The 20,112-nt window shown below is 42.6% G+C and overlaps 1 protein-coding gene across 3 annotated transcripts in view; it reads left to right on the forward strand.

Moving 5' to 3' along the window:
• Positions 1–20,112, forward strand: part of LOC106606834 (bifunctional heparan sulfate N-deacetylase/N-sulfotransferase 2) — a 199,447-nt gene that overhangs the window by 80,975 nt on the left and 98,360 nt on the right. For all 3 annotated transcript variants that reach the window (XM_082975735.1, XM_082975730.1, XM_014203212.3), the window contains exon 2: positions 10,675–10,715. The gene's annotated coding sequence lies outside the window, so the exon portion shown is untranslated. The remainder of the gene's footprint in view (positions 1–10,674; positions 10,716–20,112) is intronic.

Here is a 20,112-nt window from a genome sequence, read left to right on the forward strand (position 1 = left end):
TGGCTTGAAATCCATCTTATGTGCCTTTTCAGAGCTGAACCAACTTGCACACTGTGTGAAAATGAGCTGATTGTGGCAGCAAATGGGAAGTTGCTTTCTTGTGCAAGGTTGTTTTTCACATGAAATGAAAATGTTCTTGTGTCATCTGACACACTTTATCGAAGCCTCTTCTTGATAGGACTGTTGCCCTTGGGGGCATTAGGCTATATCTAGTGTTTCTGTGTGGGTTGTGTGCTTACGTGGTTCAGGGCCTTGACTCACACTCAAAAACAGGAGCAAAGGTTTTGATATGGTCAACAAAAATGAGCATTTATATTAGGCAAGCTTCGGTTGCAAAACAAATCCTACCTTTTCTTGCCCATTTAATGCAAAACCGGGTTTCTCTGCTTCTCCCTCCTAGTGGCCTTCTTTCTGCCTGCCTGCTTGGTCGTGGAGGGAGGGAGCAAAGGATGGGGTAGTGGGTGGAGAACTGGGACAGATGGAAGTAGGGGGCCAGGACTGCCTGCTGGGTGCCATTCAGCTCAAACAGACCCAGCAGTGTGGGCCAGAGAACACCAGCGTCCAGCAGCCTACCCCCACCTCCCCTCCACCCCTTGTCTCTCTCCACACCCCCTGTTCTAAATCCTCTATCTCTCTCCCTCAGCCCCTTCCATGTCTACTCTATTCATGTCTGAAAGAAATGGGTTTACACTCCAGCCTTTATACAGTGTGATGTGTTGTGGTTCAGGATTGTGAGTGCTGTTCATTGCCGTTGCCTCACACAGGCTTTGTGTGTCTGTGTGAACAGATGCTTCAGGCGATGAGCTAGGAATCTGGGTTGTAAGGAGAGGTTACATGTGATAACTAGGGATGTGCATCTTTCCCTTTCAAGATGATTCAATGCGTATCTAGATACATGGGCTCCGATATGATACAGGAACGATACGTTTCAGTTTGAAACGATTCTGTGCGTTTCGGTTCCACAACCATAAGACCCACTAACAATTACATCATTTTATCAAAATAGTTTAGCTTGCTTTTTTGGCAATAATCACTGATCTGGATTTCAAGTTGGTCTTTTAAAATACCCCGTTTTGTTAGAAATTTAAGCAGAACAATGCATATTTCAAATTCACTAATAATGACTAACTTCTTGTAGCAGGCATTATAGAAAATGAACACCGGTCTCATCAACAATCTCTCAATCCCACGTGCTAGTGATTAGCCAGTTAATCTTTACATTTCAAGTTTAGACAACTTGGATCTATTTGCTAGCTAACAAGGCTGAACAGTGGAATTGTTATGAACACACCCTTCTGTTCATCTCCAACTGTTTAAACGGCATGCAAGTCTGTCCACTTTGTTCAGATGTTGAAATCAAGTGGCCTACCTTATTTCTCAGAATGAGAACGAGTTGCCAATCCCTTATATAACTGTGTTTTATACTTACTGCACATTTATAAAACACAGACTAGACAGCTAGTGCAACAGTCTTTGGCTAACATGCTGCTAGTTGTACCGTAATAGCGTTAAAATTAATCACTAACCTTTGATCTTCATCTGGTGGCACTCCCAGGACTCCATGTTAGACAATAAAGGTTTGTTTTGTTCGATAAAGTTAATCTTTATGTCCAAAAACCTAATTTGAAATTGGCGTGTTATGTTCAGAAATGCATTGTCTCAAAGAAACATCCAGTGAAAATGCAGAGAGCCACATCAAATTACAGAAATACTCATCATAAACATTGATATAAGATACAAGTGTTATACATACGATTCAAGATACACTTCTTGTTAATCCAGCCGCTGTGTCCGATTTCAAAAAGGCTTTACGGTGAAAGCACACCATGCGATTATGTTAGGTCAGCGCCTAGCCAGAAAAACCATACAGCCATTTTCCAACCAAGGAGAGGTGTCACAAAAGTTAGAAATAGCATTAAAATTAATCACTTACCTTTTGATGATCTTCATCTGATGGCACTCCCAGGTCTCCATGTTAGACAACAAATGTTCATTTTGTTCGATAAAGTTCATCTTTATGTCCAAATACCTCCTTTTTGTTCGTGTGTTTAGTTCACTTTTCCAAATGCACAAGGCGTGGGCACTAAGTCCAGATGAAAATTAAAAAAGTTCCATTACAGTTTGTAGAAACATGTCAAACGATGTATAGAATCAATCTTTCGGATGTTTTTATCATAAATCTTCAATAATATTCCAACCGGACAATTCCTTTGTCTTCAGAAATGAAAGGGAACGGAGCTCGTGCTCACGGCCGCGCGTGTGGCTAAACTAAAGGCTTTCAGCCAGACCACTGGTTCCAACGGCTCTTATTCGCTCCCCTTTTACAATGGAAGCCTGACACAACGTTCTAAAGACTGTTGACATCTAGTGGAAGCCTTAGGAAGTGCAATCTCACCCCACAGACACTGGATATTCGATAGGCATTCACTTGAAAACTACCAATCCCAGAATTCCCACTTCCTGGTTGGATTTTTCTCAGGTTTTTGCCTGCCATATGAGTTCTGTTATACTCAGACATTATTTTAACAGTTTTGGAAACTTCAGAGTGTTTTCTATCCAAATCTACTAATTATATGCATATTCTAGCTTCTGGGCCTGAGTAACGGCAGTTTACTCTGGGCACGCTTTTCATCCAAACTTCCCAATGCTGCCCCCTATCCCTAAAGAGTTAACTTCTGTGCAGCATGAGTGAGGAGCTAACATATGCTGCAGCCCAGATTCCCAGTGCAGGCTACTAGCAATGAGTAAGTGGAGCAGGCACGTGCACGCTATAATAAGGGGTTGGTTGATAGACAGGCATGATCCGTGAGACACATTTGACAGAAGCAACTAAAGTAACACAAATTCTAGTACTTAACCATTTTTAATGTTCTACTATCGAAAAAGTACCAAAGTTTCGGTATACCGTGCAACATTAGACCAACTAAACTAGAGGAAATGTCAGATTTTCAGGGTAGGCTATTCCATGATGACTGAAATGCACATTGCAAATATTCAACCAAGACTTTGAACTTTTTCAATACCTGGTTTGCATACCCATCCTTGCCTTAGCATTTACTGGTAAATATCATAACTTTCCTTCCGCTTTTCTAATCCTACCGCTGTCAGTCTTCGGTAAGCTGTTCATACAACAACCAGCTGTTTGAAAGCAGTGCGACCGTTTGATAAATAATGAACTTAATGAACGAACAGCTTCGAGAATCCATAATTTAAAAAAATAAATGATATAGGCTATATAAATATCATTACATTATTTTTTTCACTGGCCCAGGGGGAGGGGGGGGGGGGGGGCACTGACGGGGATGACGACTGGCCCAGAGGGTCTCCAAAGCCTCCCTGTGTGTGTGTGTGTGTGTGTGTGTGTGTGTGTGTGTGTGTGTGTGTGTGTGTGTGTGTGTGTGTGTGTGTGTGTGTGTGTGTGTGTGTGTGTGTGTGTGTAAATGGGAAGGTGCACACAACACAGAAGGCGCGAAGGAGACTAAACCAAAAAGACAACATGAGAACAAGTGGACAATAAAGCTCATAAATAAAACAAATCTATTTTTTCATATACACTGATTGTTTAAAGCAAAACTACCAAAACTGTTGCTGATGGTGAACCTTAACAATTTAAATAAAAGTCCCGTTCAGCAGGTAGGCTATAGCCAGATGAGTGACGTCTCCGGTAAAACACAGTTTTCAACAGTGCATAGATAACAATAACCTAGCAAATTGCGTAGGTTGTCACTTAACTAATAAAGCTTAATATCACGCAAGCCATTTTAGCATTTAAATGCTTAAATGCAAGATCAGGAACAGGCCTCCTACCTCGTGTTGGTCAGCACACAAAAGCTGGGCACAATGCGCAGTTTGATTAGGCTAATGGTATTCCCCGGGGGTTGTTCGGCATGCAAAATGACTTGTAGATCAATGACTGTTAGTTGTATCATGTTAAACTGGCTTTGGTGCTGTTGTGTCCCCTCTCTCTCTGACAATCTCACTCTACAATTTCGCTCTGATCTATAGTGTGCTTCATCACACTGTTATAAATTGCCTCGGCGAAAACGATAGCGATGCTCAATGTTTATTTACGGCTAACTCATTCTGCTTGCTCTCTCAATATGCGTGCTCTGTGTGTGTTTCCGGACTCTGTAAATGGATTTCCCCTCATTGGGCCTGACCTTTTCACGTTGGCTCTTTTCATTGGAGCTGTACATAATGTTTTCTGCGCCTGCATTAGCATGAGAGGAAGAGTGCCTGGCTGTCAGCTCAGAGATGTCACCTCGTAAACCTTCTCTATGTCTTCTGCCTCTCGATTCTGATTGAATGCAAAGGGCAGAGAAAGAAAGAAAACATCTCCCTCACTCTCTGCTGTGGCCAGTTTATGACTATGCTAATGCTTCTCACAGGTGTAGATAACTGTTAGCCTTATGCTAATTGTGCTAATATTAACTTCTCACTCTCCCATGTCGGTAAACAGTTTGCCATTCAATCCATGCTAAGTAGTGGAGGGCTGTCAGACCATTAGGGAAGAGTGTTGAATCTTAAATCTCCATCCCCCTGGCCTGCGGTGTGGTCTGATTATTAGGCTGCTGTGTAATTCGTCCCTGAGGGCCCCAGGTAGAATCCCTCTCCTAAATCAGTACTAATCTACTACCTGCTGCCCGTGTCTCTCTCCCCCTCCACCACCCTCTGTATGGGGCGTTTGGCTGCAGAGTGGAGTGATGGAGAGCAAGGGAGAGGCGAAAGGCGCAGACAATAGGATTAGCAGCACCATCCCCAGCCAGGCGGAATGTGTTTGTGCTGCTACACCGTTAATTGGCGTATATATCATGGGAGCGGCATAAAGCCATAAATAAGATTTGCAGCAACTTTGGTGGGTAAACAATGGCAACAGTCCGTTTGAGCCGGTGCTGCTGCAAGAAACGTGCAACAGCCGTGAGATGATCCGTCATCCGCTTTATTAAGGTGATGGGGAGATGTCGGTGTCTGTTGTAGTGCTGTAGAGGGGGTATTTGTTTGTCTTTACACGTGTGTGTTTGTGTGTGCGTGCCGGGGGTGGGTGCATGTGTTTGTGTGTACATGTCATCCTGTGTGCCACCTTGTATAAGAAGTGGTTAGAGAGCTGGACGTGGGTGTGGCTAAATATGTTCCAGGTGTAAATGAGGGTCGTCAGCAATGTTCCTTCAAATCTTTTTGGGGCTCTGAGCAAATGAGCAGTGAGCAGAAACTTGAGAATTCTGTGCAACTTCCGCTGCGTATTTACAGTGAACACTGAGGCTGTTCCCTTACAGTTTTAGACAGTAGCCAATAGGCTATTGTGGCATAATGTAGGCCTATCAGAGTGGCCTACCAACAAATCCGATGGAGACAATCTCATTACATTTTCACATGGAAATAGCTTTTGATATAGCTACTACGATGTAGCCTACAGTAGCCTATACTGTATGTGATGTTCAATGCAGAACTCCATTGCATGAGACTTTAATATTTATATATTTTTACATTATGCAGGGCTTGACATTAATTATTGATGTTTTTACTTGGTCTGTAATACCATGGGCCAAATAGGTGACTATAAATTGCATTGTGTTGTATGATGCAAGAAATCACTTTACAAAATACAATTAATTGCCATACAGAATATTTGACAGTGTAGGCTACTCCTCTGCCTATTGGTGTAGTTGCACATTCATCCCTGTCTCAAAATACAACACTACCCCTTAAATTAAGACATTAGCTTTTTACCTGACTCGCTTTTCAAAGACCGCTTGAAATGGAGCCTACACGTAACTCCCCATTGCTGACCTATACTTACCGATAACTGGGCTAACAACTCGCTAACTAGGAAAGAATATCAACAAATGTGCACATGCGCCCGCTCTGCGCTCTGATCTGAACTGATTTGAAAAGTGCATTCACTTGCAGGTGATTGAAAGACCATCCAATATAATTCTACTCCTTTGCGCTCTGGCTCTGCCGACAACAAAATCAGACTCAATCTTGCAAAGTTAGATTTGTTTTGGTTTGTTGCATTGAAAAGGGACGGATATAATGTTGATTCGATCACAGAAAAATATGAAAATGGGGCGAAGTCGGTGAAAAATTATCTTGTGCGTCTCTGCGCAGAAGAAATGGCAGCCCACGCAGAGACCCAAGAGATTGAACTTCACCGAGTTTGCACTATATAGAGCAAATATTTTTCTGTGATCGAATCAACATATCAGCCCCTTTTCAATGCTACAAACCAAAACAAGTTTGAGTCTGTGATTTTGTCGTAGGCAGAGCCAGAGCGCAAAGGAGTAGGATTATATTGGTGGGTAGGTGCGTGACTGCGCACGTGCGCAGTTTAGCGAGAACATTTGTCGTCAGTAATGTGTAATACATACACTATATCTACCAAAGTTTGTGGACACCCCTTCAAATTAGTGGATTCGGCTATTTCAGCCACACACGTTGCCAACAGGTGTATAAATTCGAACACACAGCCATGCAATCTACAGAAACAAACATTGGCAGTAGAATGGCCTGACGGAAGAGATCAGTGACTTTCAACGTGGCACTGTCATGGGATGCCACCTTTCCAACAAGTCAGTTCGCGGCTCTAGCAGGGCAGAATTTTGACGAAGTGGTAGGCCACACAAGTTCACAAAACGGGTACGCTGAGTGCTGAAGCGCGTAGCGCATAAAAATCACCTGTCCTCGGTTGCAACACTCACTACCGAGTTCCAAACTGCCTCTGGAAGCAACTTCAGCACAAGAACTGTTCGTTGGGAGCTTCATGAAATGGGTTTACATGGCCGAGCAGCCAAGCGTCGGCTGGAGTGGTGTAAAGCTCGCCGCCATTGGACTCTGGAGCACAGGAAACCGTTCTCTGGAGTGATGAATAACTCTTCATCGTCTGGCAGTCCGATGGATGAATCTGGGTTTGGTGGATGCCAGGAGAATGCAACTGTCGAGTTTGGTGGAAGATAATAATGGTCTGGGGCTGTTTTTCATGGTTTGGGCTAGGACCCTTAGTTCCAGTGAAGATAAATCTCAATGCTACAGCATACAATGACATTTTATACGATTCTGTGCTTCCAACTTTGTGGCAACAGTTTGGGGTAGGTCCTTTCCTGTTTCAGCATGACAATGCCCCTGTGCACAAAGCGAGGTCCATACAAAAATTGTTTGGCAAGATCGGAGTGGAATAACTTGACTGTCCTGCACAAGAGCCCTGACCTCAACCCCATCGAACACCTATGGGATGAATTGGAACGCCAATCTGCGAGCCAGGCCTAATGGTCCAAAATCGGTGCCCAACCTCACTAATGCTCTTGTGGCTGAATGGAATGGAACCAAGTCCAAAGCCTTCCCAGAAGAGTAGAGGCTGTTATAGCAGCAAGGGGGGGACCAACTCCATATTAATGCCCATGATTTTGTAATGAGATGTTGGATGAGCAGGTGTCGACATACTTTTGGTCATGTAGTGTATGTAAAGCTGTGTACTGGTGTGTTATTCATCTTTTATAGCAGTAGCAGGAGATAGCAGTGCATTATTTATCTGCCCAGGCAGATTCCGCTCCATCAAGGGCGACGTGCGTTTGACGTGACGCATTTATGCAGCAGGAGCGTTTTCTGGAGCACACTAGGTTGAGTAGCAGGCTACAGCACACCCTCTACCTCCATACCACTTTGGTCCCCCCTCCACCACCGCTACCCTACCTTCAACTGTGAGCTCCCCTCTCCTTCCTTCCCCTAATTGTGTCTCCAGCAGGGCCTAAAATGAACACGGCGGGTAAGATTTCTATTTCACCAGCCACAGGGCTCCACAGTGTGAGTATTTCACTTGCATTTGTGAATTAAAATAGTCAAGTATGATCACATTTATAGTCAAATATTTTATAGTTTTCAAAGTATTTCTGCCATTTTGTTTCATGGCTGGTAAATTAATCGCACAAAGTCAAAGAACTACGAATCCTATTAAGCCTATTCCACCTCGTGCTGCAACATTGCCTGGCTGGGGGCTGTGCTTTAGAAGTGCTGTGCACAGGCATAAAAGTTTGTCTAATTTACTCGAAACGAAAGTCTGCTCAAGTGAGACTTTGTCCTTGTGTTTGTTGGCTATTTACATTGTTTTGTTCTCAAGGTAGGTTGTTTTTCTATGTTTGAATTTCAACTGCTAGGGAAGAGAAGACAATGCTACTCGTCAGACACAATCTCACAGGCACAAAAACATGACTAGTCGCGCTCCCGCGGTAACCTCCCGCCCTTAAAGGGGCAGGTGAACATTTTTGTCTCGTCTGTGATATTTTGGTTAACCTGTTATGGCTAGGGGGCAGTATTTTCACGGCCGGATAAAGAACGTACCCGATTTAATCTGATTATTACTCCTGCCCAGAAACTAGAATATGCATATAATTATTAGCTTTGGATAGAAAACACTCCAAAGTTTCTAAAACTGTTTGAATGGTGTCTGTGAGTATAACAGAACTCATTTGGCAGGCCAAAACCTGAGAAGATTCTGTACAGGAAGTACCCTGTCTGACCATTTCTTGGCCTTCTTGATTATCTCTATCCAATACAGGGGATCTCTGCTGTTACGTGACACTTCCTACGGCTCCTATGGGCTCTCAGAAGGCGGCAAAAAGCTGAATCGTGGCTTTGCAGGCCCTGACTGAAAAACAGTAGCACGTTTGGATAGTGGCCGGTCACAGTACTATGAGACTCAGGCGCGTGCACGAGTCGACTCCATGTTTTTATTCTTTTGTCTTTGAACGAAAACCACCACTCCCGGTCGGAATATTATCGCTTTTTTACGAGAAAAATTGCATAAAAATTGATTTTAAACAGCGCTTGACATGCTTCGAAGTACGGTAATGGAATATTTCGATTTTTTTTGTCACGAAATGCGTCGTGCGCGTGACCCTTCGTCACCCTTGGATAGTGTCTTGAACGCACGAACAAAACGCCGCTATTTGGATATAACTATGGATTATTTTGAACCAAACCAACATTTGTTATTGAAGTAGCAGTCCTGGGAGTGCATTCTGACGAAGAACACCAAAGGTAATCAAACTTTTCTAATAGTAAATCGGAGTTTGGTCAGGGCTAAACTTGGTGGGTGTCAAAATAGCTAGCCGTGATGGCTGGGCTATCTACTCAGAATATTGCAAAATGTGCTTTCACCGAAAAGCTATTTTAAAATCGGACACCTCGATTGCACAAAGGAGTTCTGTATCTATAATTCTTAAAATAATTGTTTTTTGTGAACGTTTATCGTGCGTAATTTAGTAAATTCACCGGAAGTGTTCGGTGGGAATGCTAGTTCTGAACGTCACATGCTAATGTAAAAAGCTGGTTTTTGATATAAATATGAACTTGATTGAACAAAACATGCATGTATTGTATAACATAATGTCCTAGGCGTGTCATCTGATGAAGGTCATCAAAGGTTAGTGCTGCATTTAGCTGTGGTTTTGTTTTTTGTGACATTATATGCTAGCTTGAAAAATGGGTGTCTGATTATTTCTGGCTGGGTACTCTGCTGACATAATGTAATGTTTTGCTTTCGCTGTAAAGCCTTTTTGAAATCGGACAGTGTGGTTAGATAAAGGAGAGTCTTGTCTTTAAAATGCTGTAAAATAGTCATATGTTTGAAAAATTGACGTTTTTGTATTTTTGAGGAATTTGTAATTCGCGCCACGCCTATCATTGGATATTGGAGCAGGTGTTCCGCTAGCGGAACGTCTAGATGTAAAAGTTGAGACTCTCGTCCCAATATAACACATGTATTACTAGTAAGAAGTAACTGATGTATTGTTTTAGAAACATTACAAAGCATGTTCATTTGTTTTTTTGTGTGTTTTGGTGTAATTTTTGCAGCAAAAATATATTTTGTTTATGAAAAGGTTCGTAAACTCCGCTGTTATGTTGTCCTGTCTGAGCTGACAAGGTGAAGATAAAACCTCATGCATTGGGACCAGCTCCTTCACAACATGGCTCAATTATTATACATGTAGTGGCTGGTAGATCTACCTGCCACAGTGGCTGGTGGACCAAATAGCACCCTAACCCTGACTGTCTCAAATCAGTATCTCTAACATGGACACCTCTCCAATATCAGTTCCTTTATAGATAGGTGACAGGACTGGATAGGATTTATCCGTATTTCTTATCATGTCCTGCCATGGAAGCTAGTTAAAACATACTATTTAGAGACTGCTTCTGTGGGTCTGGACTGGGAGCCCTCTCTCGCTCTCTGGCCTGCCCTTGCATCAGTTGGCTCTGCCCACTACCACCTGGGAGAAAGAGCGGGATATGGTGACTCAGGGTCTAGTCAAGCCAAGGTGAGGGCTCTCCTCCAGCATCATACCACCATGTGATGCTATTGAGCCCGCTTGTCTGTCTTCGTCTCTCATCTCTCCTCATCTCTTGCTCTGTCGTCCTTGACAACCCTGGGGCTTCAAGCTGTGAGGAGGACTGAGGGACATATTGCCTTTCAAACTGGGCAACCGTGAAACACTTTTCTCCCTCTTTTAAATGGAGGAGACTGCTGTGAAGATGCTGTGTGCCCCCCTCCCCTCCCCCACAGCACTATGTGTATTTTAAGCTCGCTTGGTGAGGTGGGCAGCTCATATTAATGTAGGTGTGAACAGCAGGGGTTCATTTTTGGATCATTAATGAATCCCGTTTCTCTCCTCTTCTCTGCAGGCCCTCGTCTCGTCTCGCCTCAGACTGCTGCTCACGCTGAGGTAAGGTGCTCTTCAAAGACAACAGGGTGTGCAGTTCTGTGTGTATGTTCTTTTGGGTGTGGGTGTTTGTGTGCGTGTATGCGATTTCATACAGTGTGTGTACGTTCACACGTGTTAGTTTGCGTATGTGTCGGTGTCAGAGGATGATAGAATTTAACATAGCACGAAGAGCGTTGCATTTGCTGGTTCTATGATTGGTTCACTTGTGGACCCCGGCCTACAATAGCTCATATTGACTGAATCACATACCAACTATACCTGAATCAACAGCAACACAGTCTCACAGAAAGTTCTCACAGACTTTGACCTGGATTCTGGAGTGGGATTAGACACGCCGACTACCTGAATAACTTTATCTGATTTTAACATCCAAAAACAGAAATGTGAACTGACGAACTGCGCACGCATGTACACACACACATCGGCAGAAAGACACGCACAGATCTGTAGCCTGTCTCTGCAGTGAGCTTGATAACAGATCTTTGCAAGGGGGCAGCCACCCATATCGAAGGCAACTGGATCCCAGTGAAGGGGCTTTGTTGGGGAGGGAAACGACAGCATGGAACTCGAAGGACCCCCGTTGCCATTGCTAAGGCTAAACTGTGTCGAACATGGGCCTGAACCCAAGCAGGATGGAAGCTTTTCATTTCTTTGGGTTGGCTTCATCTAGGGTTGGCCGATAATACGATAGCATTGTAAATTGCCGATGATTGACAGCCATCGTTGATGGTGACAACATCGTGATGTAACAGACGATGGTTAAGCCTATTGGAACTTGACTGAGGCTGTGTCTCGCAGCGCACAGCAGGGCAGCACACAAGTGCCATTTTGAGTAATTTGCCTATTCCTATTTGCTATAGCCTATTTCAATAAATATGTTATATAGCCTACAGAACGCAAGAGAGGAATGTAGGCCAGACAGAACAGAGAATTCCACCAAAGCGACACAAAATTCCAAGTTAGAAAATATTATTTCTCTGTCGGATGCATGGGCAATAGGCTATAGCTTAAACCTTTTTTTATTTTATTTTATTTTATCTATATTGTGTCTAGCTGTAAAAAATAAAACGAAAAAAACGAAAAAAGCCTATTCCATTCTCTCTTCATTTGATAGGCCATGAATATGGCTGACGGCAATGCTTCGTTTTATGCATAGCTTTCTCCCGATCAAACAATGAATGTAACAGAGTTCCATCTCGGTTATTTAAATAGTCTAAAAAAGTAAGGCAGCCAGAGGACTAATAATGAGAGAACATTCGATAGCTTATAAAAAAAATGTCATTACAAGTTTAATCAAGTTCAAGCTTATTTTGAAAGAAATTATCCATGTGGGTCGGGTAGTCCCTCCATGTGAGGTTGAAAACCAAACTGCCAATAACCTTTTCTCCTCCTAGCCCTATCATCAAAGCTTCAAGACAAGTAAAAAGGATGAACAGTAGCTTATTTCTAGCCTACAAAGTTGTTGTGGCTTTCAAAAAGAGCAAGAATGAACGTCTATAGCCTAAACCTAGGCCTAGGCTATTCTTAATCACAGCTTTATGAGAGATTGAAAAAAACGGATTTATTTTTATATCATTTTATGAGACAGATAAAGTAATTATTATCTAGTTCTGCTTCTTGGCCTATAACCTAGCTCTCTAGGGGAAGACGTGCACACCCCTCAGATACACGCACACAAACCTCTTCTGCTCCTCCACCAGAAAGCAATATTAGAGAAGATTTTCCATTGCCTTCACTTAGCCTCTTCCCAGGCTTTGAACAACATTATCTTTCAGCGTGATTCATCCAGTTGCATTCGATTTCGAGCTATAGCCCAACTGTCGATTTAGCTGAGTTTATTGTATTTTATTTTGGGGAGGGGGGCAGCCCAATAGGGGTGATAGCATCATATATCACAATATTTTAGGGGTACATAATCATGATGGGACAAAGGTTGACATCGCCCAACCCTAGTTTCATCACAATACTAGTACGGAGCCTGAGCCTGCCAAATTACAGTACAGTGTAGTCTTTTCAGTCCCTAAACAGATGACTCCTTGCTTCCAACCCTATGTTTTCATTGTATCAACGGTTGTACTGAAAGACCAGGGTCAAGGGGCTTAAGACTCTCCTTGCGCACCCTTGCTCGATGTTGTGGCGTAACATACAAAGGTCACACATTCATGTCTCACAGTGTTACCTTTGGTTTCTCACCAGCTGTCTTTTTCTATATTCTCCTTGTATTCCTTCTTCCTTCCTCACAAATGATGAATGATTGATTTTAAAGCCTCCAGATAATAGTTCAGTTGCTGCGGCTCTAACGCTGGTGCCCTGGGTCACTTCTCCTTCTCCCACCTTCAGATCACAGTGCCCAACCAAGAGGCCCTTTTCTCTGTCCCTGGCAACCCACAAGCTCGGCCTCTTAGATCAACCACCCCCCTACGGCTGGCAGTGCTGTCGCTTTCTCTCTCTCCTCCTCTCCCCCCCTTCCTTCTGGCGTTGGTGTACTAATGTGTTTTTATAATTCATTGTTAGTTTGGGAAAGGCATGTTCACCCAGCACCGATCGCCCGCAGTGATGCATCTGTGAGTGATTTTCCAATGACAAAATAAATGAAATCGGTGGGGTGAAGGGAGGGTGAGGAGAGAACAACAGGAAAACAGATGATTCATTATATTTATTCTGTTGCAGTGAGCAGGCCAACGTGTCAATCATCTGCAGAGCCTTGTTTCATTCCAAACTTGCCACATTATGAATTGGAAAAACTTAGTGAAAGAGGTGTACGGTACAGCACACACTAAGGCTGACCCCATTTAGTCGACTGGTCGATTGTTTTTTAGTCGATAGGCTGTTGGTCGACTGAGATTTCTTTAGTCGAGCAGTAGCAAAAAATATATAATATCTTGGTGTACAAGACACCTATCTGATTCGCGCATGTCTGAGTGGACTGATCCATTGTGAAGGCCGTGGGGTTGGCACAGTCCATCAGTCTAAGACATGTGGTACTGAAATTGTATATGGTTATATTACATACAGTTGAAGTTGGAAGTTTACATACACTTAGGTTGGAGTCATTAAAACTCGTTTTTCAACCACTCCACACATTTCTTGTTAACAAATTATTGTTTTGGCAAGTCCGTTAGGACATATTCTTTGTGCGTGACACAAGTCATTTTTCCAACAATTGTTTACAGACAGATTATTTCACTTATAATTCACTGTATCACAATTCCAGTGGGTCAGAAGTTTACATACACTAAGTTGACTGTGCCTTGAAACAGCTTGGAAAATTCCAGAAAAGGATGTCATGGCTTTAGAAGCTTCTGATAGGCTAATTACATCATTTGAGTCAATTGGAGGTGTACCTGTGGATGTATTTCAAGGCCTACCCTCAAACTCAGTGCCTCTTTTGCGTGACCTCATGGCAAAATCAAAAGAAATCAGCCAAGACCTCAGAAAAAAATTGTAGGCCTCCACAAGTCTGGTTCATCCTTGGGAGCAATTTACAAAAACCTGAAGGTGCCACGTTCATCTACAAACAATAGTACGCAAGTACACTGCTCCAAAAAATAAAGGGAACACTTAAAACAACATAATATAACTCCAAGTCAATCACACTTCTGTGAAATCAAACTGTCCACTTAGGAAGCAACACTGATTGACAATAAATTTCACATGCTGTTGTGCAAATGGAATAGACAACAGGTGGAAATGATAGGCAATTAGCAAGACACCCCCAATAAAGGAGTGGGTCTACAGGTGGGGACCACAGACCACTTCTCAGTTCTTATGCTTCCTGGCTGATGTTTTGGTCACCTTTGAATGCTGGTGGTGCTTTCACTCTAGTGGTAGCATGAGACGGAGTCTACAACCCACACAAGTGGCTCAGGTAGTGCAGCTCATCCAGGATGGCACATCAATGCGAGCTGTGGCAAGAAGGTTTGCTGTGTCTGTCAGCGTAGTGTCCAGAGCATGGAGGCGCTACCAGGAGACAGGCCAGTACATCAGGAGACGTGGAGGAGGCCGTAGGAGGGCAACAACCCAGCAGCAGGACTGCTACCTCCGTTTTTGTGCAAGGAGGAGCAGGAGAAGCACTGCCAGAGCCCTGCAAAATGACCTCCAGCAGGCCACAAATGTGCATGTGTCTGTTTCTGACCGTTGGAGCAGACTCCATGAGGGTGGTATGAGGGCCCGACGTCCACAGGTGGGGGTTGTGCTTACAGCCCAACACCGTGCAGGACGTTTGGCATTTGCCAGAGAACACCAAGATCGGCAAATTCGCCACTGGCGCCCTGTGCTCTTCACAGATGAAAGCAGGTTCACACTGAGCATGTGACAGAGTCTGGAGACGCCGTGGAGAACGTTCTGCTGCCTGCAACATCCTCCAGCATGACCAGTTTGGCGGTGGGTCAGTCATGGTGTGGGGTGGCATTTCTTTGGGGGGCCGCACAGCCCTCCATGTGCTCGCCAGAGGTAGCCTGACTGCCATTAGGTACCGAGATGAGATCCTCAGACCCCTTGTGAGACCATATGCTGGTGCGGTTGGCCCTGGGTTCCTCCTAATGCAAGACAATGCTAGACCTCATGTGGCTGGAGTGTGTCAGCAGTTCCTGCAAGAGGAAGGCATTGATGCTATGGACTGGCCCGCCCGTTCCCCAGACCTGAATCCAATTGAGCACATCTGGGACATCATGTCTCGCTCCATCCACCAACGCCACGTTGCACCACAGACTGTCCAGGAGTTGGCGGATGCTTTAGTCCAGGTCTGGGAGGAGATCCCTCAGGAGACCATCTGCCACCTCATCAGGAGCATGCCCAGGCGTTGTAGGGAGGTCATACAGGCACGTGGAGGCCACACACACTACTGAGCCTCATTTTGACTTGTTTTAAGGACATTACATCAAAGTTGGATCAGCCTGTAGTGTGGTTTTCCACTTTAATTTTGAGTGTGACTCCAAATCCAGACCTCCATGGGTTGATAAATTGGATTTCCATTGATTATTTTTGTGTGATTTTGCTGTCAGCACATTCAACTATGTAAAGAAAAAAGTATTTAATAACATTATTTCATTCATTCAGATCTAGGATGTGTTATTTTTGTGTTCCCTTTATTTTTTGAGCAGTATATAAACACCATGGGACCATGCAGCCATTATACCGCTCAGGAAGGATACGTGTTCTGTCTGCTAGAGATGAATGTACTTTGGTGCGCAAAGTGGAAATCAATCCCAGAACAACAGCAAAGGACCTTGTGAAGATGCTGGAGGAAACAGATACAAAAGTATCTATATCCACAGTAAAACCAGTCCGATATCGACATAACCTGAAATGCCGCTCAGCAAGGAGGAAGCCACTGCTCCAAAACCGCCATAAAAAAGCCAGACTACGGTTTGCAACTGCACATGGGGGCAAAGATAGTACTTTTTTGGAGAAATGTCCTCTGGTCTGATGAAACAAAAATAGAACTGTTTGGCCATAATGACCATCGTTATGTTTGGAGGAAAAAGGGGAGGCTTGCAAGCCGAAGAACACCATCCCAACCGTGAAGCACGGGGGCGGCAGCATCATGTTGTGGGGGTGCTTTGCTGCAGAAGGGACTGTTGCACTTCACAAAATAGATGGCATCATGAGGTAGGAAAAGGATGTGGATATATTGAAGCAACATCTCAAGACATCAGTCAGGAAGTTAAAGCTTGGTCGCAAATGGGTCTTCCAAATGGACAATGACCCCCAAGCATACTTCTAAAGTTGTGGCAAAATGGCTTAAGGACAACAAAGTCAAGTTATTGGAGTGGGCCATCACAAAGCCCTGACCTCAATCCTATAGAAAATTTGTGGGCAGAATTTAAAAAACGTGTGCGAGCAAGGAGGCCTACAAACCTGACTCAGTTACACCAGCTCTGTCAGGAGGAATGTGGGAAGCTTGTGTAATGCTACCTGAAAAGTTTGACCCAAGTTAAACAATTTAAAGGTAATGCTATCAAATACTAATTGAGTGTATGTAAACTTCTGACCCACTGGGAATGTGATGAAACAAAATAAAAGCTGAAATAAATCATTCTCTCTACTATTATTCTGACATTTCACATTCTTAAAATAAAATGGTGATCCTAACTGACCTAAAACAGAGACTTGTTACTGGGATTAAATGTCAGGAATTGTGAAAAACTGAGTTTAAATGTATTTGACTAAGGTGTTTGTAAACTTCCGACTTCAACTGTAAGATCAACGGTGCAACACTAATAAAAATATTATTTTAGAGCAAATATGCTTTCCCCTGCATTGGATAGTGGTTGCTGTCCACAGTTCAGAAACACATCAGTGCGCATTCAAATTGGTGCCTTTTCCTAGGCCATGTTGATATGTGCATAATAGCAAAGTTACCCGGCATGTTGGTGTTGAGAACAATGCGGCAGAGGCTGCAGCAGAATGAGCTGCCCTTGCCTTATTGTCTAAGAAGAGTGAGGCGAGAGGAAACCCCAACTTACTTAGGTCTATAATCAATAGCCTAAGTGTTGAATGTGTATGGCTTTATAAATCATCAATATATCTACAGATGACAGACCCTGCTTCTGTTGCCTGTTTAGCGTTTGTTTAATAGCCTACTGATTCCGTGAGCACCGAGCCTCACGCAACAACATGTTAAGTAAACGAATTCACAAATTCAGCTATTTTTAATCTTGCTTTGCTGTAATACAGCAACATTGTCCCTTTGAATACTTAGTAGCTTTACACTCTTTTTTCTTCTTCGTTGGAACAGCCTCTCTGGTATTGTTCATAATTTACTTAGTTTACATTGTTGCAAATTGTCTGAATTTTTACATTTATAATAATAATAATAATAATGCTCTATTTTTTTTATCTCATTGTTATTATTACTATTATTATTATTATTATGATCATCAGTAGGCTAAGTTTTGCAGCCTTGTATCACCACCATTGAGCTGTAGGTCAAAGAGCGCATCCTGTTAAGTCTTAATACTGTAACTTACTTAGGCCTATATTTCTAATCATACAGTGCATGCGGAAAGTATTCAGACCCCTTGACTTTTTCCACATTTTGTTACATTACAGCCTTATTCTAAAATGGATTACAACAAAAAAAAATTCCCTCATCATTCAATACACAATACCCCATAATGACAAAGCAAAAACAGGTTTTTAGAAATGTTTGCAAATCTATTAAAAATAAAAAACTGATATCACATTTACATAAGTATTCAGACACTTTACTCAGTACTTTGTTGAAGCACTTTTGGCAGTGATTACAGCCTCGAGTATTCTTGGGTATGGCACTACAAGCTTGGCACACCTGTATTTGGAGAGTTTCTCCCATTCTTCTCTGCAGATCCTCTCAAGCTCTGTCAGGTTGGATGGGGAGCGTCACTGTTATTTTCTGTTCTCTTAAGAGATGTCTGTTTGGGTTTACACCGAATACAACAGTGAAATGCTTACTTACAAGTCCTTAACCAGCAAGGCAGTTTTAAGATAAATACCAACAAATAATTTTTTGGTAAATAAAAGTAACAAATAATTAAAGAGCATCAATAAAATAACAATACCTAGGCTATATACAGGGGTACCGGTTAGTCGAGGTAATTCAGGTAATATGTACATGTGGGTAGTAGAGGTCGACCGATTATGATTTTTCAACGCCGATACCGATTATTGGAGGACCAAAGGAGCCGCTGCCGATTAATCGGCCGATTTATGATTTTTTTTAAATATGTGTATACACACACACACACACACACCACACACACACACACACACACACAGCTCTGAAGTGACAACGATACTGAAGAGTCTGCTTAGGAGACAAATACTCTCAACTGTTTGAATAATATAAATAGAGTTTAAGTTACCTGTGATGAATGGTGAAAACAAAAACTGTAATTTCTATATGCAGGAAATCCTATTTTAATAATGGGCATGGTAAGAATTGACTACCAAAGTGCGAGTCACAATTCCCATGACACCTTCTAGCAAAATCTGAAAAGTGGTTCCTTCATTTATTCCATAGGATATTTTTAGATTAACTTAAAATACGGTCTGTGTTTGGTTTAGGCTTACACCACCTTGCCAATTTTATAACAGTATAGATATCCATAGGATATAACTCTGATCAAAATAAGCGAAGATACATTTTTTGTAGAGTGGATTTATGAAAATATGTTGACAAACGTTACCTAGTGAGATTTACACGGGTATCAAAACGCCGAGGCGGTTTAAGCACAAAACACAGACCTTATTTGAAGTAGATCAAGACATTCTCTATGGAAGACATGAACGGTAAAATAACGAAGGAACCCCTTTCAAGTTCAGCCGCAAGTTATTACAGGAATTATGAAGCGTCGACTATTTCTCTCTAAACCATATACCTTTGACTATTACGAGCCTGCTGCTGCCTACCACCGCTCAGACTGCTCTATCAAATATCAAATCATAGGTTTATTATATTATAGTTAAGTCTTAGGTCATTAATATGGTCAAATCCGGAAACTATCATCTCGAAAACATTATTCTTTCACTGATATACGGAACCGTTCCGTATTTTATCTAACGGGTGGCATCCATAAGTCTAAATATTCCTGTTACATCGCACAACCTCCAATGTTATTTCATAGTTCCGTAAAATTCTGGCAAATTAGTTCGCAACGAGCCAGATTCTGTAGACCCTGATTCTGCGTGCAACGAACGCAAGAGAACTGACACAATTTCACCTGTTTAATATTGCCTGCTAACCTGGATTTCTTTTAGCTAAATATGCAGGTTTAAAAATATATACTTCTGTGTATTGATTTTAAGAAAGGCATTGATGTTTATGGTTAGGTACAGTCGTGCAACGGTTGTGCTTTTTTCACAAATGCACTTTTGTTAAATCATCCCCGTTTGGCGAAGTCTGCTGTCTTTGTTAGGAAGAAATAGTCTTCACAGTTCGCAACGAGCCAGGCGGCCCAAACTGCTGCATATACCCTGACTCTGTTTGCAAGAGAAGTGACACATTTTCCCTACTTAAAAGAAATTCATGTTAGCAGGCAATATTAACTAAATATGCAGGTTTAAAAATATATACTTGTGTATTGATTTTAAGAAAGACATTGATGTTTATGGTTAGGTACATGTTGGAGCAACGACAGTCCTTTTTCGCGAATGCGCACCACATCGATTATATGCAAAGCAGGACAGGCTAGATAAACTAGTAATATCATCAACCATGTGTAGTTAACTAGTGTTTATGATTGATTGATTGTTTTTTATAAGATAAGTTTAATGCTAGCTAGCAACTTACCTTGGCAACGTAAAGCAGGTGGTTAGAGCGTTGGGCTAGTTAACATAAGGTTGCATCCCCAAGCTGACAAGGTAAAAACCTGTTGTTCTGCCCCTGAACAAGGCAGTTAACCCACCGTTCCTAGGC

This window comes from Salmo salar, chromosome 01 (genome assembly GCF_965601325.2).
Source record: "Salmo salar chromosome 01, fSalSal1, whole genome shotgun sequence".
Lineage (NCBI taxonomy): Eukaryota > Metazoa > Chordata > Actinopteri > Salmoniformes > Salmonidae > Salmo > Salmo salar.